The sequence below is a fragment of the Dermacentor albipictus genome, chromosome 1 (genome assembly GCF_038994185.2).
Source record: "Dermacentor albipictus isolate Rhodes 1998 colony chromosome 1, USDA_Dalb.pri_finalv2, whole genome shotgun sequence".
Taxonomy (NCBI): Eukaryota; Metazoa; Arthropoda; class Arachnida; order Ixodida; family Ixodidae; genus Dermacentor; species Dermacentor albipictus.
In genome coordinates, this window is record NC_091821.1 from 236,168,993 (window position 1) to 236,195,081 (window position 26,089).

The window sequence follows — 26,089 nt, forward strand, 5'->3', positions numbered from 1 at the left end:
CTTGCCTTGTAAGAGAAGGATAGAAAGTCCAGTGTTGATGCCGCCGACGTATTAAACATTTCCTATACTCTGCATCCCAGACAGTCGCTCACTCCAGTAGCTTTCGAAAATCGCAGCAGCGCTTTTGTGGCCTTCTGCAGCTGGGATATGCGAGACCATGGCTCCAAGATCTTGTCCTACGAGAAAGGTCTTTCGTTTAGCTGGATTCAAGCCTTTCATTCTCAAAGGACGGGCAGTAGCACAGAAGGTGCTCTGTAGTCTCCTCGACACCGCAGGCATTGCATTCGGCGTTGTCGGTCATTCCGATCAAGAATGAGTATGCATACGCAAGCGACGCATTGCTCTTTTCTCCCTCGGGGAAGACCAGGTAGCGGGCGCAGTTGCACACGTGGATCGAGTGAACGCAACCACGGATGGTGATTAAAGCCAAGTGTGCCATTTCTTCAATGTCAAATCATGCGCTAGCTTGCTTAGGTGCTGGGTTGCGTCAATTCTTCATAAAGGTATAAAGACAAGGTTTGTTCCTTCCTGTGCTTTTCTATCAATTTCGTCGGCGAGTTCGTTGCCGGAAATACCAGAATGACCCCGAAGCCACTGAAATATTTAAAATCAAAGGTTACAGCGCTAAGGAGACGAGGACGAAGTGAAACACAAACGACATATACGGGCATGTACATACAGCATATAGATTAAATGACAAAGAAATGTCATTCATAAATGATAGCCTGTAATCGTCGCTAAGCTTAGAACGTGCAGCTGCCTCATTTGGTTGGATACTCGGATTACGCCTGTAATTCACGCGTGCTCACACATACCTGCCATGATTATTCAGTACAGATCAATGGCCTAGGTGCATTGTTAGCTCCTATCAGCCCTGCTTATCTCTACTGAAATTACTTTTTACTTTGATTTATTGTATAAAATTCCGTGATTTCTGGTGACTAAATAGTTGGAAGTTGGCGCCCATATATGTCGTTCGTGTCTCTCTTCGTCCTCGTCTGCTTGGCACCGTTACATTTGGTTTTAAGTCATGAACCAACTAGCTCAGCAACAAATTTTGTTAAATCCCTGAAACACGATGTTGTGTCCTTTCGAGATCACATGGGAGGTTCATTTCTCGTATCTCAGACACGAGTTGTTCACCTGCACGACCATCAACGAATAACTCACAAAGGTCACTGTATAGGGCCGCCTTTGAATCGCATAATTTCGGCCATTGATTAGCCGACTGTTGGTTAATATTCAACGGTACCTTGGAGCGCAATAGGCTCCGAACCTGTCGATATTGTGGCCTGAGAAATCTTGTACCTGATGCTGATTGATCGTGATGGGATAACCCACCGCACCAGTGCAGCTGGTCTGAGTGCAGTGCAAGGACCATCCGTGTATACGGGGACTCGGCCAAAGCAGAAAGCATGCAAATGATCCAGAGTTGCTTGCTTCAAGGCAAAGGTAGGCAAGTCAGCCTTCTTTTCTTTTCTCAGAACGGAAAAGCTCACTTCAGGTTGTAGGCACCACAAGGCTGACGATGAATGTTCCAAGGGATTGAAGCCTGACGGTAGGGAGGCACGATGCGTGCTGACTGCGTTGGAGAATGACGCCTGTGGTCGTTGTTCTGGCAGATAAGGCAGATGGTTCGACTGTGTCCGTGAAATGGGGCGAATATGCGACCTCGGTGCATATTCCCCCAGTAAAGGGTAGCCAACAGGGCTCAGTCCTCGGGATACAGCTCTCTCTCTCTCTCTCTCTCTCTCTCTCTCTCTCTCTCTCTCTCTCTCTCTCTCTCTCTCTCTCTCTCTCTCTCTCTCTCTCTCTCTCTCTCTCTCTCTCTCTCTCTCTATCTATCTATCTATCTATCTATCTATCTATCTATCTATCTATCTATCTATCTATCTATCTATCTATCTATCTATCTATCTATCTATCTATCTATCTATCTATCTATCTATCTATCTAACTATGTTATCTTTTTTGCGTGCCTTAAAGAATATTTAGCGATAGCAGTGGAAATGCTTACACATCGGCATGAGGGACAGTGCCTCTTGCAACTTTTGTGATGGCGATGAGACCAAGTATGCATACTCATCTACTGTGCTTGTTTTGATGGTGAAAGACAGTTCTTGCGGGCTCATTTGAGCCGGCTGGAGAACAGAGCGTTCACAGAAGACATTTAGAAGATGCATTTGATGGTCGTTAGCACACAAAGCCATCAAAGACCTGCTGCACGTTTTAAAAACGAGTGAGCTGTGCGACCGCCTTTGAATGCACCGCGGACGTTGTGTGCGCGTGCATACTGCTTCCTGTCCGTTTCTTTCTTTTTTTTCCGCTTCCCCCTTCCCCACTGCACGGTGGTAAGCTAGATGCAACCTGTTTAGCCTCCCTGTTATTCCTTCTCTTTCTCTCTCTCTCAGTGGAACAGAACTTCCTTCGTGCACCGTTTGGAGACAACTACAAAAGCCTTCGTTTCTTTCGCACTTTTTACGAAGCTGCACAAAAACAAATTAAAAATTGACTTGTAAGGGCAGCCAGAGAAAACATTGGGGAAACCTATTTAAAGGTAAAAACGCGTCTTACACGTTAGGTACGAAAGTGTGAAGTTGCCAAAAAAAAAAGAAAAAGAACAGGCAATGTGTTCCGAAGATCTAGACCTCTAGTGCATCAAATTCTGTTCCCTAAATACTCTCCACCCGTGTACTTAGATTTAGGTGCACGTTAAGGAACCCCAGGTGGTCGAAATATCGGGAGTCCGCCACTATACCGCGTGTCTCATAATCGGAAAGTGGTTTTGGCACGCAAAACACCATAATTTAATTTTTTTTTAATGCTCTCAGCAGCTACGAGAAATTTCAGCGGTAATACTTCCTCGACACCTTTGAACGACTTATTCATGGAAGAAACACGCTACCAGGCGTCGTCTAATGTTTCTGCAGCGCTTCTCCTGAAGCGTCTACAGCATTTTCCATTACTATGAATCTTTATTTTCTGCAATGAATTCGTTGCCCGACAGCGTAGTAAAAATTTTCCACTACAATTTCGCTCGCTCGTACATTTTTTGTGTTGATATTTTGTACCGCATTTCACCCCGACATGTATTGTTTCTCTGCAAAATGCTATTGTGTTCTCGGTAGTAACGCCTGTGCTGCGCAGGTGTTATGCCTTCCGAGAGAAACCTAGGCCCCCGTCAGAGGCTGTAAAACAACATAAGCTCGTCCTTCCTCGTTTTACAATGTATATTGCTGTAGACGCGAACAATGTGAACATTGTGAAGGAATTATAAACAAACGAGCAAGCGTGCCCGGTCGGTATAAAGGAATATATTCCGACCTCAAATACTTTACTGACGCGTTCCTTCTGTCTGCTCGTCGAAAATCAATTTCACTTTCGTAATTCCCGAACTTGCTAACGCTTAATAACGCTGTCTTGACAAAACAGTGCAAATGCAAGGTGCCGCAGCTCCCGTTCGCAGTTTCTGGGGCTTTCCTCCGTCCTTTTCTCCACAATGCTTTTCTCCTTGGTATAAGCTAGATGCAAGAAATATAGCGTCCCTAAAGATCAAACAATATGTCTACCGGTCTAAATTAACTGCACATCTGTACTATATACCAGCGGCTTAGAGTCCTTGCTGCATATTTAACAGACTGGGCGCATAATGCTCGCGGCACTTACCCTTAGGAAGCCGAGACGGCAAGGAACACAATGGGCCGTCGCCTTCACCTAGAGAGAGAGGAAGTCTACGGCTGTCTTTTTTTTCTTTATTATTATTTTCCTTCCAGCCCTTTTTGTCCGTCGCTGTCGCAAGTACCCGCGCCTACTGAAGTTCAATGTTAATGTCTCGGATGACATGGGCGGCCCCTGTTATTATTATCATTACGATTAAAGCTGACAATCGCGTCGAGTTGCTCTTTATAATTGTCATAATTAGTCAAGTCTCAAGGAGACCGCCGTGCGTGCTTCCCATGCGCCAAACAATGGCGCTGAAGTCGAGCGGGTGCACGCTATAGCAGCGCCGGCGCTTCTGTCGTGCGTCTACAGGGCTTTCGCATTTGTTTACAAAGGCGCGCACTAGCACTTGGGCAAACAGACTAAACAATAGGGAACTCGGGCGCAGACAGCTTAATTCTTCCTGTTCGTAGCTTACGTCTTCTGCGCACCACGGCACGGGCTTTCGAGATTCTTTTACAGCGACGCTGTATATGGCTAGCGGATTCGTCCGTCCATCCGTCCCGTCCGTCCGTCCGTCCGTCCATCCGTCCGTCCCGTCCGTCCGTCCGTCCGTCCGTCCCTCCGTCTGTCGATCGCCTGTACGCCGAAAACTCCTCCGGCGCAACAACATGCGCACGCGCGAAGAAAGAAAGATAGAGAGAAAGAGAAAGAGAGGCACGCGATTAATTAGTCAACGTCACCTAGATAGCGCAAGGCATGTTTACTCTGATCCATGACGCCACGTTACCTGGCCCGAAATTTCCATTGACAAGGCTGGCGTGACGAAAGCGGTGATGTCAAAATAACTGTTGCCTACTTGTGAGCGTCCGCATTAGATTCTATGGCAGTCGGGCCAGGTAACATGGCGTCATGGATCGGAGTGAAAAGGCCGTCTTCTTTCTAGGTGGTGTTGGATTAGCTGCGCCAGTAGTGATGTCGTTGCTGTCCGTCGCAGCCGAGCGCGTGCGCAGCAGTTTCTCTCAAGCTCCGAAATGGGTAGGCCACGCTTCATAAGTACTCCTGAGGAGCAGGCTGCTTTCGATCAGCAACGCCGCGAGCAGAACCGGGAACGAGCTCGTCTACGCCGTGCCGATGCTGCAGCCCGGGCACAAGAACAGGCTCGTGCAGCCGAGCGCAAGCAGCAACTGCGTGCCGAGGATCCGGCAGCCAAACAAGCCGTCGTTTATTGAACCGTCGGGATTAACCCAGTGATAAACAGCGTGGCCGCACGTTTCAGCTTCGCTGGTTAACCAACCAGTACGGAGTGCTTGGGAGATGACTTTTCTTTTTGTCTAGGAAGTTTCCGTCGCCGCTCCTCTCGGTTATACACTGCGAAAGCGAAAGGAACGCGCATTTCTGAAACGAACAACTCTCAGCCGAAACGAGTGACAAGCAGCAGCACGCGGAAAGTATGCCGAATTCCTCCTTGAACCAGCATGCTTCGATTTCCAAAACCACTCTTCCGCACGATTTGAAGATAAAAGAAACAAACACTTACTCTTTCTCAGTTGCAAAGAAAATTTGCCAGAAAGATGATGTTGGCCGATACATTTTTCATGTGTATGTGCGCCGGAAGCGTGGTTCGTATTCTTAAGCACTGGTGGGGATGAGTGGTTCAGATGAACAGCTCGGCGGATAGTGCTTTATATACTCCTGAGCATGACGCAGGGGAATTTCGCCTCTGCCAGGTCGGTGACATTCCAATAGGTGAGGGGTGCGAAAATGACATGAGTTTAAGTTCACGTTAAAGAACGCCACGTGTTAAAAATTAGCCCGGAGCCCACGGTACGTAGCTTTGCGGCCTATAACTTATTCCGCTGCTTGTTATCGCACGCAAAGGACGTTCAAAGAGCACCTTTTCCTGATGACAGCACTGAATAAAGAAGGTAAGAAACCGAGCACGGTTCTTTTCTTTTATTTTTTATTTTCTTCCATTGTTTTTTTCCTTGCAGTACACGCACTATTCACGCGTACCAAGTTATTTAAGAACGACTCAAGCGCAGCACTGGATGCGAGGGCATTCTAAGAGCTGATCAAGAACCTTCTGGCGTAATTTTATTCTTCTGACTTGCACTTACGTATTCTCATTGTTGCATCTGTACTTCCTAGAATGACGATATTTCTTTCAGTTTTGTCGTGATCTCTTATTTTTATCGCGATTGGGACGTTTCGAGCTGCTCTCACAATGCTGTGGCAAACCAGAATACGGCAGAAGTCTCACGATGCGCGTCCTATAGGGTATATATGTGTGCAGCAATACGTCAACGAGACGATGGTCCAGTGGCGAGCACCTTGCATGCGTGTCTCCGCGGCTCCGGCAAAGTGCCGTCTGCTTAAAGCAGCAGCTATGAACGCACACTGCGGTTCGGAGGTTGAAAGGAGGTGAGGGATGTCTCAAGGCACTCGCCGTGTACGCGCTGTCCCAGATAATACAATACGTATTTCATCAAGCGACCACAAAGGAGATATCTGCTGTCCAAGCAATGAAAATATTCTGCCCGGTGTACCGTGGTGCACCGCTTCCGGAGCGAGCTGCGGCAGAGCTGAAGCCCCGATGTCGTTCCCGCGGGTCTCGGAATCGCAAGGAGGCTTATTGAGAGGGAGGTGAGAATGGCTCGCCTGCCGGCCAAGTGCATCGCATTGAATCCTAAAATGAACGTTATTTCGATCTGCGCTGAGCTTCGAAGAATGCGCTTTCGCCAGTGCTCCTCCCCTTAATTGCGGAGCATACATTACGCATAGGTAAAACGTGCACTCCTGCCAAAAGCAGCGTACATTCTTATCGATATCAGCTTCCCGCCCTCCCCTTTTCTTGCGTCCTTCTTTATTTTTTTTTCTTCCCTTTAGTCATGGCTTATTAGAAGGTGAATACGAAGTAACCTCCCCCTCCGCCATAGGAACATCGTCGGATAAAAAGTATATCAAATTGAGCTCCGTCCTTGTCAAGTCGCCGCTCCTCTTACTTGTAATCGTTGGTCTCCTTTGGCCATCAGTGTGAGACGCTTCGTTCCTCACAGAAAACGTTCCTTGGTGACGAGCGATAAGCGGCGCACGCTTGTCGACACGTTCGCGTTGCTGGGAGAAGTCACCACTAACGGCGCCCTCCTGAATGTCGCACTTAAAGCACCCTCTTCGGACTCCGCGTTCCGCTGTAGCATCCTGTCTATCTGCAGAGTACCTTTAGCATACAAACAGGAACAGCGCTACGCAGGACGAGCGAGTAAAGCGCACGGGACAGAGCACTGACTAGCAACCAAATGCTTCATTTGTAGCATATGTGCTCTTTACTCGCGCTGCAGCATATGTTCTCTTTACTCGCGCCGTAGCGCTGTTCCTGTTTTTATTCTAAGGATGAACCAACCAGCCCCATTGAACGCACTGATAGAGTACCTCGTCGCTGTCCCCAGTCTTATGTCACGCCGCTTTTCGCCATTTTTCGCATCGCTTCACCAGCATGCTGAATTGGCACGCCAGCTTTGTCCCCCGCGTAGCCCATGCCCGCGTGCGCGGTCAGCGCGCAGTGGCGCGCTGCGCATTCCTGGCTCCAAAGGCGGCCGGCGGTGCATCCGCCGTCGGGCACCACGGAGCGGCAGCGCGCAGCCGAGGGCGCTCGTCCCTGAGAGGCCGCCGCCGCCGCAAAGGATCGGCGCGGCCACCAGCCCCTAAGGAGGTCGAGCGCGGCGACGCCGCCGCGGCAGCGGCGCGTGGGATGGCATTGGGAGTCCGGGAGTCGACGACCAGGCGTCGGAGTTCGAATGCAGCTGCCGCGAACCTCGCTTGTTTTTTCCCCTCCGCCGAACAGCCTTGGCTCGCCGTTATCCTTGATCCACTGACGCAGGGCGCATGAACTCCAACGGGAACGCACTCGCCTTCGCTTCAGCGCGAGCTGACGTCGTCGAGTGCTGCCGTGCCTGCCTAGCGCCGCCTGCGGCCACCACGGGCGAGGGTCGCCCCGGCTGCTGCCGCCGCCGACGTCGTCGGACCCGCGGCTCCGGTCGCAACCCACGGAAGGCAGCAGCCATGGAGCGCGCTGCCATCGCGACGAAGCAGTGCGCATGTGGAGCACATGGCCATGTTGTAGGCCAAGGTCTTCCACGGTTCACTCGTAACGTAGCACGGAATTGAAGTAGGGGAAACTGTTACACGAGTATATGCACGCTTCTCGCTCTTTCTGAAATGCCGGAGAGGCAGTGACCTACGACATTGCTTAGGGTTCATTAAAAGCTACGAGCGCGAAGGAGCCTACGGACGGTGCTGGTCAAATGCATTCGGTTTTACTTAGATGGCTACCCTCGTGAAATTATACGAGAACAATTTTTTCTAATTGGCCGTAATAGTTCATCGTTTTCAATTGCTCTACAACGAGAAGCTCCACGCAGTCGAGAAACTTTCACCTGCTTTGCAGGTATCATTGCACAGAATTATGCGCCGCATTACAAGCGCCATGAGGGCAAGTTTCTTACGTGTAACTGGTTAACCTCCCTACCTTTCCTTCTCCACTTTTTCCTTCCTTCCTGACCTATTCCAGTTCGCGCATTTTGGCGAGAAGTAGTCAGCGCACCATAGTGACAGCACGCTCAATTCGTCAACCCATATCAACTTGTTGCAATGGTTAAAAATGCGTTACCATTGCCCATCACATTTATTTCACCTGGTTCGTGTATCTACAGAATGCAAACTGGTACGACGTTGAGCTAGTTGGCTAGAGTTAGTTGGAAGCATGGAAACAACGCAAAATACATAGACTGAGAAGAAGTACACGACACGACCCGACACCAGAGCTCGTGTCGTCACTTTTACTCGTATCAGTCCATATTTACTGCCTTGTTTCGTCACGCCCCAAAATATGCGGACGTCAACGCTTTACGGTGGAGAAGAGGCATGCTTTCGCTCATGAGGAAGTTGAGTAGTGTTTATAGTGTTTATAATGAGGACGTTATAGCTTTCTTAATCGTTATAGCTTTCTTCATCGTTATTCGTTCCCCCAGCACACATACGGAGTGCATGTGATTAAACGGCGGACACTCGGCTTTCACATTTAAAGGAGGCTGAAATCTCGAGCCTGCTCAGGGGTTAGAAAGCACTCTGTTCAACGCATGTTGACATCTATTATGAGTGGAGTTGGACATCTAGACGTCCACCCAGGACCTGCTCATGGGCGCCATTGTTAAATATTTTCGTGCCGAAGCATCCATTACTAGACACATACGCCAGCGTAAAAAGTGCCAAATCATATAGCTGTTTAGCACCTAGTTGCAGCACCTGCAGTTGTAGCAGCTATATTGTTTGGCTAGTTCGTCAGTGGGTTGATTTATCGGTGCGAAAGCATCGAATGCCCATTCAGCGAAACAGCCGGCGTCTGTAGCAACGAAACGCTAAATTCCCATTGGCTGCGACGCCACGTCATATGTGCGCCTCGACGGGCGAGAGGGACCACATGCTGACGCGCTGGAGCGCCAGCTGTTGCGTGAGGAGAGAAGGCTTCGCCGCGATGCCACGTCACCCTCGCTCTCGCAAGCCTGTGTTATCCGCGCGTTCCTTGTGTTACCCGCGCGTTCTAACTTCGCCTCGGTAATCGCTATAAAGAAATTAATGTATAAAAAACTAAATACATTCGAAAGGAAAAACGTTGACGGCAGTGAGTTTCGAAACTACGACCCCACGCTGAGAAGCCCAGTGACTTACCCACTGGGATAAACCAGCGCCTCTCAGATAGCAGGCCTGTGCACTCTGATTTAGGCCATCATGCTACTTGTACCGAAATTTCCATTGCCAAGCCCGGCGTGACGAAAGCCGTGGCGTCAAATTCACCGCGGCTTACTGGGGAGCGGGATTCCCGATTAGGTTCTACGGCAGTCGGGGCAGGGTAGCATGATGCCACGGATCGAAGTGCACCCAGTGAACCGGCCTTGTGCTATCTATAGGAGGCGTTCGCCAAGAGTCTCAACGCGCTCGCTTGCCTGCGAGCAGTTCATAACTCGAAGGACCGCTCAGCGGCGTTCAGTGGGACATTAACGCTCTCGCATTCACAACTATTAAGTGCTTAGCTGTTCTCGGATTTTATTTATTTATTTATTTTTACATCATTGAGCTACACTTGAGCCATACAAGGCACGCTGTAGAGGCTAACTCTGTATTATGTTTGGCTACCGGACGTTCTCTATTAATGTGCATCGAAATGTTATCTCAAGTAGATGTTTTTTGCATTCCGTCTCAATATAGATGGGTCCGCCTTGACCAGGAATCAACCTCGCTGAACGCAATAGGCACTGAGCCACCGGAACGGTTGCCACGAAAATTTGCAGATGAGACGAACGGGCAGGGTAAATAGACCATTTGCGCAGAAACTTCTTGCGAACCTTTATCCCCTGCGCGACCCTTTCAGCGAACAACATCAGTAATATACGTTATGAATTTTTGTGCGCCACAAACAAAGAGTGGTACCCAATGAATGTCACCTCATGAGAACTATAAGCTTGTTTCTCATTGTGCTCGCGCTCCGTCGCCCGGGATGTACGCGCATATACGAGATGCCTCTAGATACGAGATGCCTCTAAAGAGATACGAGATACGATATGCCTCTAAAGCATATTACGTGTGCGACCCGTGTTGTGCCATTACTGCATGGAAGCACTTCCAAGCCTGATTTTTTCCCCTCGTGAACCTTCCTCCTGTCAGTCACGCCAGAGTCAGTTAATACCGTTTTTAGAGCACTCTCGTCACACTAAAGGCTACGAGATCCCTGGGGGTATGAGCTTTAAACAAACATCATCTTGAACTTGTGTTATATGCTCGGGGAAGAAAGGGTGTGTAATTTTCCATTTGCGCAATTTTCCGTTTGCGAAGCGCAAGAAGGGAAAAACAAATAAAGGGGAAGGTCTTTTGAAAAGTTTCAGGCCTCGCCCTTTTACATGCGTCAAGGGCTGCCGCAGCACATGTGCGCTTCTGTATTGTGCAAGGCATGCATGCATCTCCTCTCCTTCCCTCGTCACTTTTGCGCCGCAACACTCTTGAGCCTCACGTGCGACAATTCCAGTTAAGGGCGCGAAGGGTACCTCTTATTCTTTACCGACGTACATAAAGTTGGTACTCGTGTCATGCAGCGCTGCAGGCGAGAATAGTGTTAGCGAAAAACAAAAACTTGTGGCTTTCGGCGGATAGAACCTCTGAGAGCGCTAACACGGGAGAAGAGGACCGGAACGTTCACAGGCGCTTAGCTAAGCGAGTGCTCGGTTGCTCAGAGAGAAAGAGAAAGGAAAGAGAACGCCCGTGGCCAAAAACAAAACAAGTCCGAATCGCGGTGTTCCCTTTGGGGCGCGCTTTTGTTTTCCGTCGTCGTCGTCGCGCGGACAATGCAACCGAGCCGCGTAGAGGAGCGGACCTTGCGCAAGCCCTTATACGAACGCGACCAGCGCGGCTATTTGCAGTAGCAGTGCACCGCCGCGGGGGCAACAAAGGCGCACTTCCTGGTGGCGATATTATTATCGCGCCGGTGCGGAAACAAAAGCGAGAACCGGCGCGCGCGCGCGCGTGCGCACACGTGTCCATTTGCATGGCATCTCCGGGCGGCGCCCGCCTCCCCGGGAAGGAAACGGCGGCCCTGCGGACGATAATGAAATCCCGCCCGCTGTCGTCGCACGCCGATAGCGCGTGCAGGCAAACGCGCCGAGGCCCCTGCCCGATTCGCCTCCGACCGATAAGGGCCGGGGTTTAAGGACCGCCGGGGTTCAAGTAACTCGCCGTCTTGTTACAGAGTTCTTCGAGGATTATAGGCCAATTGCACAATACGTCCGGCCGACCTACAAAATGACGCGGTAAATCGCGGAGGGACGGGAATCCAATGACGGCGCGCCGTATAATCGAGCCGGATGACCAACGCAGCTCAGCGGTATCACTGTTTGCTATAGGGCTCGTTACTACAGCGAACGGGATTTTATTGCAGGCTGTAGGCTCACTTGCTGCCTCCGTGCGACAGGAACTCGAGCTGTTGGCGCAGTGAGGGCAGCCACCCTGCTTGACGATACAGCTACTAACCTGTCTAAGTTGCATCAGATCCCGGTCGTAAACTATTGTAAGAACGGGCACTACACTCTGTGTGCCTAAACGGTAGTGATATCCCTGCTCTGACAACAGTACGTATCGTTCTACTCATTCGTCACGGAGTAAAGACAGCTTAGTTATTCTTTGAGAAGTCACACCTCGGCGCTGCGAATGTTGGCTTACGACACCGAGGTCGAGGTGTCAATTCGTGAAGTGGACTTTGACAGTGGGCGTAAGGCAATGGTTATAGTGAGCGAGTCGGTAACGAAGCTCCCGGTCAGAATGAAGCAGTTAACAAAAACCTTTTCTAAGTTGTCCCCTGACCACTGAGTTCATCTGAAATTGCGGTTGTTGTTGTTGTCGTTGTTGGTGTTGTTGTCGTTGTCGTTGTTGTTGTTGTTATTGTTGTTGTTTACAAACATTGTCTTCGGGTATACGGGACTGCACTTTTCGTTCCTTAAGCTACATCGCACGAGTACTGCGTTTTATAGAACGTAGTAGTATTCCTGCCACGAACCTATATATGTGCGCGGCGTCTGGAATGAGGACGTGTCTTACATGAATGAGGCTCCGCGTCCTTAAGTTTACTACTCACACGCATTCTGTCGTGCTTTTCTTGTGCATTTTTTTTTTTTTACATCGTGACTTGACCCCAACCTTAAAGATAGTGTGCTTCTGCTTCCTAATCACTGTAGCTCCGTGCATCACTCACACCCAGTACTGATTCAAACCGTCATTCGATGCCTACTGACTGGTACTACGTGATTCAATGACTTTGACGACAGACTATGCTGTCTCAGATTCGCCACTGTATCAGAAACACAAATGTAGACAAAAACAGAAAGCTAAAGACAAGCTGTACTTGCAGTAGGTTAGCACACCTAGGCGTATTGTGTCCTCCGCACATGACGGTAATACTTCTTTCTTTTAGAGCTTGTACTACTACTTGCAAAAATATATGTGGGCTGAACGTTGTTTTGCTTTTGTTTCGTTATATTGTTGGTTTGTTGGTTTGTTTTTTGTTTTTTGTTCTCATAAACAAGTAGTCGAGCACTGGCTTTTATGTTTCGCTATAGGTTATGCCAATGATTTCCCAGACTCATCTTCCTAATTTCAACGAATCGAATTGACAGAGGTGTTTTGTTCATAAAGACAATGTCATTAACCGTCTGCCTTCGCTAAAGGTGTGTTCGCTTTGACGGTCGGCAGGCGTCTACTATATCTACAGCTAAAATCGTGGTCACCTATGAATACGCGGAAGGACACGGTTTCATATCGTGATTTACCAGTGTTGTTCACTACTCACGCAACGATGTTCAAATACGGGTATTAATTAATTTATTTTCCTCCACAGAATGCGGCGGCCGACGCCTACGATGATGATCATCAATGTACCTGAGGATGACGCCGAACACCGAATGGCGATGCGTATAAGTGGGCGCAGTGTAAGTCTGCTCACAACATTACATCTTTCTTTATTCTGACTTAAATGATGTCGTCCACGCAGTGTGGCGATTGCCTCAAAGATGCGCATCATGGCGGACGCCAAGGCGGAAGGTGGGGGGCGACACCATCTTGAAATAGCTGCATCCTATGGTGCCTAAGCGGGGTCTAATGAACTGTTTGTCAATAAAGTGTAAACACTTAACCTAACAATCTTGGTTACCGACTGTTTCTTAGTCGTGCTTGTGTATAGATTGCACCAAACTGTTCCTGGATCTTAATTGTCCGTAAAGTATGTTTTTTTTTTCTAAAAACGTTTTCGATAACTTCTTCGATATAAGAAACGTCCGAAACAGCTGTAAAGTTATTGAAATCCGTGATTCCACACTGACACTCCTGGCTACGCCGTTTGGGCGCGATATTCAGGAAACTAGCCTTCATTTAGTCGATTTATTTTATTTTTCTTTTGTCGCAACAAAATGAGAATATAATTTTCAAATTATTGTCTTCCATTCTACCCCTATTGTGTTTGCGCAACCGGCTGTACCTTAAGGCTAAAGACAAGGTTGCCAGGCGCGAGACTTCAGTGTGAGCTGCAGACATCTTCGAAGATCCCACATAAGTACGCGTACACTGGTGAACGCCCTCGTTTAACGATAATTTGCAAGCTTGAATGTAATTCCTTTCCATTAAAGGACACCTTTAGGGAAAGCATACATGGGTATATTATCTTGATCGAGTTTATAGTATATATCAATGATAACGTGTCAGCCTTACGCGAACTTTCCTGCGTTTTCAAAGTGTAAGCAAAGATCATAATTTTCTAGAGGCCTAATTTACTAAGCCGAATATATATTATTTATTCTTAAAAGGAAAATTTTAATTTGCTCGAAAGTAGTGCGAAACTGCATACAGAGGTCCCTTTTGGTTTACCCATTCAATGCTCCTGCCTTTCAATCGTTCGATTATTTCGGCGTCGCACTGCCATCCGGTGCTAGCCTCCCGGTTAACTCGAATGGCAGAGAAAGTGCCCCGTTGTCCCATCCCAGGACCAGGACAAATTTGTCTTTAACTGCGAAACTTCAATGTTGAAATTTATGCGAAAAGTATACGGAGAGAATACCAGAGGACACGAACGCCGACTAACAAACGAAAGTTTATTTTGCAAGAAACAAAAGTAAGCGACACCAGATACATACATGTATTGCGCACAAGTTTTTTCAGTGGAAGCACGCCAGTTTCCTTTCGAAGGCATGAAAGCATGATGAGCATTTTCGGCGAAAAAGATAAAGTAAAAACAAACGCATAAGTGGTAAGTGAGTGTTGTGCCTCGTTGGCATCTACAAAAGACATTTCTTTGTCGAGCACTGACAAGGAGGGCCAACACGCGCACATCGGCCCGGGTTCTTACTTATGCGGTATGCTTCCCTCATCTCTCCAGTTGGGCACGATTGCATTAGGTGCACCTCAGGGTTATTTAAACTACAAGACAAGCAAGATAGACCTAACAAAATAGGTCTGGGACGGGTCTAATGGACGAACCATGTGACGGCTTCATATACGCCTATGAGGGGACACTGTGGCACCACAGTTTAGTAAAGCTTATTTGCCAAAGCGTGTTCTTTTTTCTTTTGCCAGCTCCTTGACCATAAGCACGGTAAGGATATTTTTGTGCATTAAGTTAACTCCACGTTTATGAAACACGGAAAAACAGCCGTCTCAGTCTGTCAGCGCGAAATGGTGGTTCCTTTAACTTTCAAGCTATTAATTTCAAGCCACTTTTCGTGGCTTTCGTTCTGAGGCCCCTTTTCCTGTAGTTTAATATTCTAATAGTAATCAATAAACTTCGAACTTGAAACTTCTTCTTCAATGGCGATAATTGTCAAGAGTACTTGAGACAGCTTTCATAAGGTCTTTTCGGAGTATCACTATCACCATCACCATCACGTCATGTCTCTCACCGACGTCCTCGGCACAAGCAATCCAACGAAAACAGAGGTTCGCAGGTAGATTGAAGCTCGGTAATCAACGGTGGCCAAACAAGGAAAACTTTCCCAGCCTGGAGACAAAGTTTAGACAAAGTGACTCGTCGAAACTTTGGCTCCTGACTGAGGCTTACCTTGTTTTGGCACCGTTGATCATCTGGAGGGGAAGTCATCGTAAAACGAAACCCTATCGACACGTATGATTCGATCCCGGCTCCGCGCTGTGTAAGGCGTCGGGCCGTCCTATAGAAATTGACATCGTAATACCATCGTTGGTAGTCATCATCAGCGTTACCGTCTCGCTAACAACCGCTGTTTAAGCTAGAATTTAAGGCTTTCCCTAATGTGGACCTCTGCAATTTTTCCTCTTTTTTTTTCATAAGGTACTGTGTTTAGCAACCAAGTGTCCGGGTCCCGAGTTATGTCAGCGTGGAGAAGTAATTACACGTTTGTCATAGCGAGAGTGGACTTCGCGCGTAACAAGTGAACTGCCACGAGCGAGGGTCTCTCTCTCATCCCCTTCGGGCGTCCGCGGCGCGGGACCCGGGCTGCCGAAATAGGCGGCCGACGCAGGCGTGCCCCGTGCTGCTGCAGCGGGGCGCCCGCGGGCGAAGTGGAGCGCTCGCCGCAGCGTGGCCAAGGCTGCGGCAACCCGGAGACCCAGAAAGCGGCCACCGACTCCCGCCAAGGTCGCACGGCCCAGATACGCGGCGCTGGCTGCTGGCGCAACGCGCTTACGTCCCGGGCTCCGGGCCGCGACCCGAACGGGGGAGTGAGAGGGGTCCGCCGAACTCACGCCGACGACGTCCTCGCTTTGACGACGCCGCCGTTGTCAAGGGGGCCACCCACCGCGCGGTCCCCTCGCGATGTCACACACAGCTTGTGAGAGCTCTCTTTGTGCTCACGCGAGGAGGGGCACGCGAGCGGGTGGATGACCACCACCACTCCAACCGGTCATCCCCGCACTTAAATGGAACACCTAAGACGGGATTCCGGAATCTGGATAGCACAACGGCAGCAGGATCTTGTTGAATATGTGCTGATTGAGGTCGTGAAAACGACGGGATGCGCCCTTCTCGCTTTTACTCGCGTGAAGGCAACGGAGGCTAAAGGGTAAAGGAATGCGAGTGACGCCGTGAGTGCAACCGATACTGGGAACAAACGGAAGCACTGACAGACTTCGGAGCACTGCTTCACGGGAGAAATCGCGCAGCGACTGCGACACCCAAAAAGCGTTTGATCATGCGACGGTTATGTGGTGGGCTGACGATGGTGACCGTGAAGTGGGTCGTATGAAAGTGGGCAGAATCCTCCCCCCCCCCTCCGTCGCGCACGCCCCTCCCATTATCTAAATAAATAAATAAATAAATAAATAAATAAATAAATAAATCAGTAAACAGAAAAACGGCGTCTTCATCGCTTGTCATTTGAAATAATTTATTTTACTTTTTCCTTCGTTTTACTTTTGCGCGATCACAAGAAACAAGGAAGACAGAAAGACAACGCACCGACATTCATGTTCTAATCAGTGGTCGGCATTACCCTTAAAACACCCTTCATCGAAACGTTCCTGTTTACTCGTCCTATGTCAGAGAGTGATTGCATTGGCAAGGTAGTGGCGTACTCACTTTTTTCCTTGTAAGTTCAAGCAAAACAGAACCTCAAAGGAGAGGAAGGCTTGAAAGGATTAACAGTGGTCGAACAAGAAACGTCGCTCCAGCGACGCACCTTGTTTGACCTCTGTTTACCACTTCTTCCCACGTCATGTGAAGGCTCTAAAATTAATTTCACATTTAGGTAACCCTGTGCCTGCGATAAGTGCAAAGAATCATACCTTAAAACTCGCATAATAGAAATGACTGCTACAAGTTTTCGTTTCTTCAGTAGTTGTTTAACATAAATTGGCTTGTGTTATTGTCGGAGCCGCGTCAGAGAGAGAGAAAGCCAAGGTAGGAAAGGTGAGGAAATCAACCAGACAAGCGTCCGGTTTTCTACCCTACGCCGCGTCAAAGACTTTACTTGAAAGTACGGACTTTTTGTACTATTTCATTAAAGTTCCAGCTTTCTGCGGTTCGTAAATGATGCAAGAAATCATCGCATATGGTTCGTGTCTGATGGTAAAGGCGATTTCCACTTTCACATGCTTATAGAATAAATATACATAAGGAATTCAGGTACTTCGAGAAATCAGTTAACTTAAAACAATAAAGTCATTTTAGAGTACCACTAAAACGAAATGATTCCCTTCAGTTGCTGTTTGTTTTGCAAAAGCCGAAACTTCGCAGCCTTTTACCCCACACCTCTCCTGCCTACCTCTCATCCCCTGCCTACCCAAGAAACAAGCAAGAAATTTCAAAAGGCCCACCGCTCCGCGACTGCTCCTACGAGGCGATCACTTGACTATAGCTCCAGCTCTGTAAGTAAGGAAGTTTTGGTCGGAGACAAATCTAGTTAGAATGCCACGAGGAAGCAAAACTTAAACAGCAGCGCAATCTGCTATGTGTGTTATCCTTAAGTGTGTGTTATTCTAGGCCCGTGGCCAGATGCTCAATCGAGTTTCAGGGCCATTCAGGCATTACTGAACTTTTTAAAAATTACTGGCCTGGATCGCAGACTGTGAGCATGCCAAATTGCTTGCCATATGTTCTACATCTTCCTTCTATCGTCATCGTCACCCATCATGCACCTATTTCTTCCCTCTTTCTTTCCCTCTTTCTTTCCCTCTTCCCCTTCCCCCAATGCCAAGTAGCTGGCTAGAGGAATACCTCAGGCCGACCTCTCGGCATTTCGTATCATTAAACTTCTCTCTCTCTCTACACAGCACTGTAAAGAATATATCGAATTCTAGGAAACGTTGAACTTCGCTTGAACTATAGCTCTCCAGTTATCTTGGTGCCGCGCTGGAAAATTAAGAAATAGTTGTTGACTGCTGAGAAATACGAACTTGAGGAATCTCTGTGCGCATGCAAAGAAACAAACAAAGAACAAACAAACTGGCGCGTGTGCACGACGAGTTTAGCACGCCTGTTGTCGTCGCTCCCAACGTCGAGCGCACGTGCATAAGTGTGATTCTCAGCGTAACTTTTAAAGTTTCTGAGCGCAATTTTCAATTTACCGTGTTTTATTTCTATTTTCTTCTATTGAGAAGGACGATAAATCAGCTTTACCTACCATGGCAGCCATGGCCTGACTGAAATATTCAAATTAAACAGCGTTATCGCTAGCTGAAGAACTTGGTATTTATAATTACTTTTATAATTGTTTCCAGTTAAACTTTGATAATGGACAGCGCACAGATTTTACAACCAAACCAAACGTATCGGTTTATGAAAAAATCTCGGTCGACATCAACACACATAAGCGTTTTTCTAGAATTACAGTGTTTTATCTGTTTTTGACACCTGTATCCTTATAGCAATATGAATATACAAATGCATTCTATGGGATGCAACATATCTATATGCTTGCAGTTGCCCGAAGTGTTCCTACAAAATGGCGCAGGAAACTGTTGTCTATACAAAGACTGGAACATATGGAATGCAAGCAGTTTATTGTCAAATATCACAATTTTGTTAACGCAGGTCGGGAATTTCTTGAAAATGTATCTGCTTCCAAAACAATATATGTATGTAATGGGTTAATAATATTTTGTTGTCGTACGCCTGCCTTATTAGTTATCGTTGTTCTTTCAGTTCATGCACCAGTTTCAATCCTGGTTCTCCATCACGGATAAGTGTCGCCCTAAATAAAACCTCTCTCTCTCTCTGTCTTCCTGACTGATGCATTCTCCTGCGCCTGTGCCTTCAACTGCGCCTGTGCCTTCAACTGAATAGCCTGTTTAGGCTCTAATATATGTGGTACACAATTATTTCATTCGTATTTTTGTGAACCGTTTTTCGATGCTGTGTGCAATACACATGCGCATAAATGTCCAGTCAGGCATCGTGACGTCGTCTTTAGTCTCAGTGCTAGATTTATAATACTGTCAGTATAATGTGCAACCTGTGGAATCTTCTGTCAAAAAGTATCGTCATCCCCTGCCACACTTTTTACGAGAGGTTAAACTTTTCGATGAGCTTCATTCACTCTTTCCTCAGCTTCTTGAAACCAATATTTTGGGCCACTTCTTATCAACGCGACCTCTTGTGATCCGATGTGCGTCTTGTGTGAATAAGACGCCCTTGTGATCCCATACAAGTATGCTATGCACCAGAGCGGACACTTTACTCGCTAACAGCGTAGCCCGGGATCAAACGCAGTGCAGCCGCTGTATCGGTACCCGTCGCAACAATATTGCACGGCACTGCATTGTTCCGTAATAACTCCTCACGGCAACGAAGCTGCCGATGCCGTGCCAATATCGGCTCGTAACAACGCTTCGCGTGCACTCGCGTAACACTGCATCGCGCTCTCGCTGAGCGCACCGCTTACGACAGTTCGGTGCCGGGCGTAAGACGAGGCAAGGAGAGGCCAACCCGTCCTCGTCCCGCCCTCCCCCTCTCTCTTTATTTTTCCACGCGCAAAGCAGCGCGCCGCGGCGCAGCGACAGATCGGCCGCGCTAGCCGACGGCTGCCAGCGCCTCGCTGGAAAACGAACTGCCGGAGAAGCCGGCGGACGAGACAACGCGGTCAAGGTTGTCCGCCCAGTGACGCAATTATGCATGCGCCCGACCGGCGCACGCGAGCCGCGTCCCTTTCACAAATTACTCGCCCAATTAGCCCGATGTGCGCTTCGTTCGGCCGGCAGACCCTCCCTCGCTTGCCGCGCCTCAGGCAGACGAGCGGCTGCCGCGAGCGCTGTTTACTGCGTACGCAAACAATGCGCTCCTCTCGCTTGCGCGTCGAAAGCGAGATCGTGCACTTCGCGGCTGACAGCTGAATGCGAAAAAGAGCGGCACCGGGGGAATGGCGACGCGCGGCTGCGTGCCGAAAGCTCTTCGAGGCCCGCGCGGACGGGACCGCCCGAGTCCGCTCCCTCGGCGTGTCCCGCAAGAAAGACGAAGCGCCGGGACACCTTCTTTATCGTGGGAGCCCCCCACAATGGACGCGTTAATACAACCCCCAACCCCGCCTTTCCTTGTACGCTCGGTGTCCGGTGGGCGGTGCGTAAACGAACGCGTTTCGCAAAACGGGGCATTCATACGCCATTCAATATGTTGCGCGAACTGGGCTCCGTGACTTCAGCTTGTCGGCAGCGTGCTTCTCAATCGGATCAACTCTTTGTTCCACAAACGCCATTACATCGTTTTTAACAGGCTCGCCTTCTTCAAGCAGGAGCCTCTCGTTGATTTGAATGGCAGGTACAAAGATGTCGATACATGCCTTGTTACAGAGCGTTAAAACGGCTTGGAACATGCTGACAAGTGCAGAAGTGTATAATATTGCTCTTTTTACAGATCTCGCGAATGATACCTGGCATGTATGTGTTCTTTTGGGTGGCTTTAATTAAGTAAAACAAAGTAAGGAGCGCGAATGTAACGTTAATAGCGACTTATTTTGCCGGAGTTTTCATCAAACATTGGACTGTTTTACCGGATGCTAACAAAACAGCAACGATCTCGGCTACGTGACAAGGTCAGGCACCTTGGTGCTTGATAAATTAGAGAGGGAAATTTAGATATCAGCATAGATGAAAAGCATGGATATTTAGCAGGACGACTGATTCCGGTTAGCTATCCTGCACTGGGGAAGCAAAAGACGAGAGGAAAAAGTTTAGAGAAGGAGATAAAGTTCATTGTTGATGTCACTGACGCAGTGACAGTTCTCTGTTCTGTGTCACAGAGAGCCCCTCCGTCCGGTAGCCTTCAAAAATTGCAGCAGGGCTTTTGCGCTCTTCTGCAGCTGTGATATGCGAGGCCATCGTCCCAACATCTTGTTCATCGAGAAAGGTCTTCTAGCTGCTTTAGAGCGGTACAAAGGTCAAGCCTTTTATTTTTCAAATGACGGGCTGTAGCGCAGATGGTGCTCGCCTCCTCAACACCATGCGCGTTGCAGTGGGCGCTATCGACCACTCCAATCAAGAATGAATACGCATTGGTGAATGCAACGTCCAAGCGCGAGCGACACAGCACGGTTTCCTCACTTCGGGGAAGACCAGGTAACAGACGCAGTTGCACAGAAGGGTCGAATGAAGGCAACCGATGGTGAATGAAGTCAGGTATGTTTCTGAAATGTCATATCATGTGCTTGCGTGCTTATAGGTGCTGTGCTGTGCCAGTCATCGATAAATATATAAAAAACAAGGTTTGTTCTTTCGTGTGCTTTTCTAGCAGATTCGTCGGCAAGTTCGTTGCCGGAGATACTCCAATGCAGCCGCTGAAACACGTTGTTGTGTCCTTTCGTGAACACATCCGGATACGTTTCTCGTATTTGACGAGACGACGAAGAAGTGGCTCTTGCGCAGAACCCCGTTTTTCCGCTGCTCTCATTTTACGAGTATTCCTGCGTGTTTTCGGGAGGCACCGCTCCCGAGACCTTCGGCGATGGAAGCGGAGTCAGCTAGACATCCGGAGGAGCCAAACGTCACAGCGTCAAGGGCTCCGAGGAAGCGCAATCACCTCATGAGCGACACAGGCAGCGAGGACACCCTGCTGTACTACTCTGCTTCAGAAGATCTATCGGATGACAGGGATTACTTGACAGTTGTAAGGCAAGAAGGTCAGAGGAGAATCGTCACTGCTTCCTCGTCTTCAACAAGGACGACGGCGGCGGCAAAGACCAATGACGCGGCTCATACCATCCTCTTCTTGCCCGAGACGCCGACCGACGACCTGAATCGGCTAAACAGGCAAGCCATATCTGTCACACTGGAGGCTCGTGTTCCGAATGAGATTACTGATATGAGAATTAACACCCGTAAGAACATTCCCGCAGTTGATGTCAAGAACAGAGCAGCATTGGATGTCTTGAGTACAGTCAAAATGCTAGGCAAGATAAATGTTTGCACCATAATACCACAGGACAGCGATACTACATCAGGTGTGGTTTATGATGTCGATGAGTCAATCAACGACAACGATCTGCCTATTTTGGCCAAACCCGCCACAGCAGATACAACTATTATTGAAATCCGTCGCCTAGGAGAATGACGTTGTGTGAGAAAACCTTCAAGGGAGATAGCTTGCCGTCACACGTGAGAGTTGGATTCTCTCGTCATCCAGTACGACCGTTCGTTCCAAGACATCTTCAGTGCCGTAATTGTTTGAAGATTGGGCATGTCAGCGGCATATGCGAAAATTCGACCATGTGCCCAAAATGTTCTGAGCAGCACAGCGCTGATGCATGTCGTGTGACTGATTTCAAGTGTGCCAATTGCTCTGGTCCCCATGAAGCATTGTCGAAAGACTGTTCGAGACACAAGACTGAGCTGAAAGTCCTAAAACAAATGGTGAGAGACAATTCAACGCACAGAGAGGCCGCCGCCAAAGTGCGACGGCGTCGTGTCCACCGTCACCGCAGGCCATCTTCGTCTACTAGAAATACTGATAGCGTCGTGAGACAAATGCTACTTCCTGCAGCTGGTGCTCCCAAGGCGCTCACCCACACTAACAACACGGTGCCTGGTAACGCAGTGAATACGTCTACTACAAGCGACTGGCCTGCACTTCCAACATTATATCCTCCAGCACAACAAAGATCGACGGTGGACTAGCGACGCACCAATGACGGAACATATCACGTACGAGGTCAATATAAGCAAGTCATCGCCATAATCAAATCTCTAATGAAAGTCATTCGCGTGTTAATAAACTACATGCAGACGCCATCCGCTCGAGGTGCACTACAAGTTCTGGACGGCCTGGATCCGGTTCTTGCGAGCCTCGAGTACCAAGCAAAATGGATCTACCGCGTCAGCCTTTCCTCAGGAAAGTCAAGCAAGCGTCTGTTATGCAATGGAATGTCCGTGGACTGAAATCCCGTATTGCTGATTTTCGCCATTAGGTTTTCACCAATCGATTCCCCGTTATTGCCGTCTGTGAACCGAACCTACAGAAACCCGTCCGGATCTCAGGCTATGAACCTTATGTGTCATCGACTTGTAATGACATTAGCAAAGTTATCATATACATACATTGTGAACTTACTTACGTTGTTCATCCAGTGCGGCCACATGACAATAACCAGTATGTCTGTTTGACCGTGAAAAAACTGAAACTTACGTTTACTTTAGTAGGCGCTTACCTATCTCCATCAAGTCGTTTCGATAGACAGAGACTAAGTCACATTATAGATGCTACTCCTGGTTCATGGGTTGTTGATGGGGACTTCAACGCGCATCATTCGCTTTGGGGAAGCAACAAGGTAAATTCCAAAGGGAGAACCCTCGTGTCCTTTGCTTGCGACCATGAACTTTTCTTTCTAAATGATGGCAGTCCCACGTTTCTGCGCGGCTGGTCGTACAGTAGTTGTTTAGACTTGGCTTTTGTTTCGCGATGCCTCACTCACTGCGTCCATTGGTTCACAGATATAGAAACCCACGGAAGCGACCACATTAATACCTACCTGAAGATAAAAGGCCTAACAAAATCCGCTCCATCAAATTTTAAACAAACAATAGATTGGCCCGTGTTTAAATCACTTGACGCATGCCACGAAGGCTTTTCGTCCACACTAAAATTTCAGATTACCAAGGCTATGCAGGATGCTATGCGTTCATTTCGGCCATTGGAGAAATACACAGATTTTCATGCGGAAATACAGATCCTCCGTGCAATCCGCCGGAGAGCGGAGTGACAGTACAGACGGACGAAATCGGTCTATGACCTTAGAGAGGCGAGACGCACTCAAAAAGAAAATTCAGCGTCGCCTTGCTGTACTGCAAAATCAACGCTGGAAATCATTTTGTGAGTATCTCGACCCGCGTAAAGCTCTGTCGGTTGTCTGGAGAACAAGTGTCTGGAGCTCCTCAACAGCGCCATCCATTCAAATCTTTAGCCCTCCATCAAGGACGCCGAGAAGTCGACGTAGCCGAAGATTACTGCGCAAGGACCACTGGTCCGGCGTTCACGTATTCACCTTGCGCACCTATTCCTTTTGTCCCCCCTTGCTACCGAGATCCTCGCATGGACGCGCCTTTCTCCATCGAAGAACTGGAGGCCGAACTTGCTGGGTGCAGGCGATCTTCGTCACCAGGACCCGTCCATCCCATACTCTGCGCTTGCAAACCTTGGAAAAGAGGCCAGAGATGCACTTCTTGGCCTATACAACGCATCATGGCGTGACGGCCTGGTCCCTACCACGTGGAAATCCAGTCGCCTTGTTCCACTCCTCATGGCTGGCAAATCTCCATCGGAATTGTCTTCTTACCGTTCAATAGCACTGGCCAGCTGTGTCGGAAAGGTAATGGAGAGAATGATCGTTACACGGTTGGAATGGCACTTGGAATTTTATAACGTCTATCCAGAGGTAATGGCTGGTTTTCGACGCGGACGCTCGTCAATATATAGCGTTATCGACCTGGTAACATACGTACAACACCAGAAACATCTGAAACGAATCACTGCGGCCTTATTCCTTGATGTTAAAGGTGCGTACGACAATGTAGATCATCATGCAATTCTGGACGCTTTAGAAGCTGTAGGGACTGGTAGACGCACCTTTCGCTGGATACGCAACTCTTTGAATCGAAGATCTTTCTTTATTTTGACTGAAGACGGACCAACGCCATCTAGCTATACCACTCGTGGTGTACTGCAAGGCGGAGTACTCAGCCCTGCCCTTTTCAACCTTGTGCTCGTTGGTCTCGCTGATACGTTAAAGCAAACCGTTCAGCTCTCCGTATATGCAGACGACATTTGCATATGGACTTCAGAAGTGACACGTGTACAACTCCGCGCGCGACTTCAGAAAGCTTCAACGGCTGTGTCAACACATCTAAGAAGGCAAGGCCTGGAGCTTTCAGCTGAGAAATGTGCACTCGTTGCTTTTACCCGCAAAGCGATGCCCCCATATGCTTTGCGGATTAAGGACCAAACTATACGATATAGACGAACGCACCGATTTTTTGGCGTGATCATTGATAGAGACTTATCTTGGAGCCCTCACGTCTCGTACATGACAAAGCGTTTGGCCGCCATTGTGGACCTTCTTGAGCTCCTCGGCGGGAAGTACTCAGGCGCAACAGTATCATCAAATGTTGCAACTGTATAAAGCACTGTTTTTGGGCTTCCTGCGGTACAGCTTACCTGTACTAGGAAATACTTCCATTACAAATATCCGCAAACTCCAGAGTGTGCAAGCACAAGCACTCAGAACTTGTCTCGGTCTCCCAAAAACTGCATCATAGACTGCGACATTGGCCATTGCCAGAGACGTTCCTTTGACAGTCTACATCGATACAGATGTCCTGAGAGCATACTTCCGACACTTGACCCGGATTCCCTCCCACCATCTTGCTTGCCTGCCAGCAAAAAGGCCACATTCAACTTTTGTCAAAAGTATTGTAAGACATCAGTCCTGCTTGCCATCGCAATTTACGCTTGCTACACGATTATCCGACCCGTTGTGGTGTCTGCACCGGCCGCAAGTGCAGTTGACAATTCCGAGCATCCGAAACAAAGCCGAAGCGATTTTGCAATCTTTGAAACAAGCAACTTTGGAACACATTCACAACGTGCACAGATTCCGCCAACATGTCTACACAGATGGTTCAGTGAAACTCAACAGCTCTGCTGCTGCAGTTTTCATCCCCGCAAAATCTGAAGAAATCAAATTAAAAACTTCATGTGTGACCACATCGATGGGTGCAGAACTCGCGGCACTCCGTGCTGCACTTGATTTCATTAAGCAGGAACCACCGCAACAATGGACTGTCTTTAGTGACTCGAAGGCCGCCCTTCAGTGCATACAAAGCCCCATGCGCCGCGGACCCAATCAACAAGTGGCCTCAGAAATTCAACACATATATCATCACAGCCATG

The 26,089-nt window shown here is 48.5% G+C and overlaps 1 protein-coding gene across 1 annotated transcript in view; it reads left to right on the forward strand.

The window, feature by feature from the left end:
* The window catches only part of Eip75B (Ecdysone-induced protein 75B), a 370,621-nt gene that overhangs the window by 214,170 nt on the left and 130,362 nt on the right, over positions 1 to 26,089 (forward strand). The window contains exon 2 of the mRNA XM_065430960.2: positions 13,097 to 13,187. The gene's annotated coding sequence lies outside the window, so the exon portion shown is untranslated. The remainder of the gene's footprint in view (positions 1 to 13,096; positions 13,188 to 26,089) is intronic.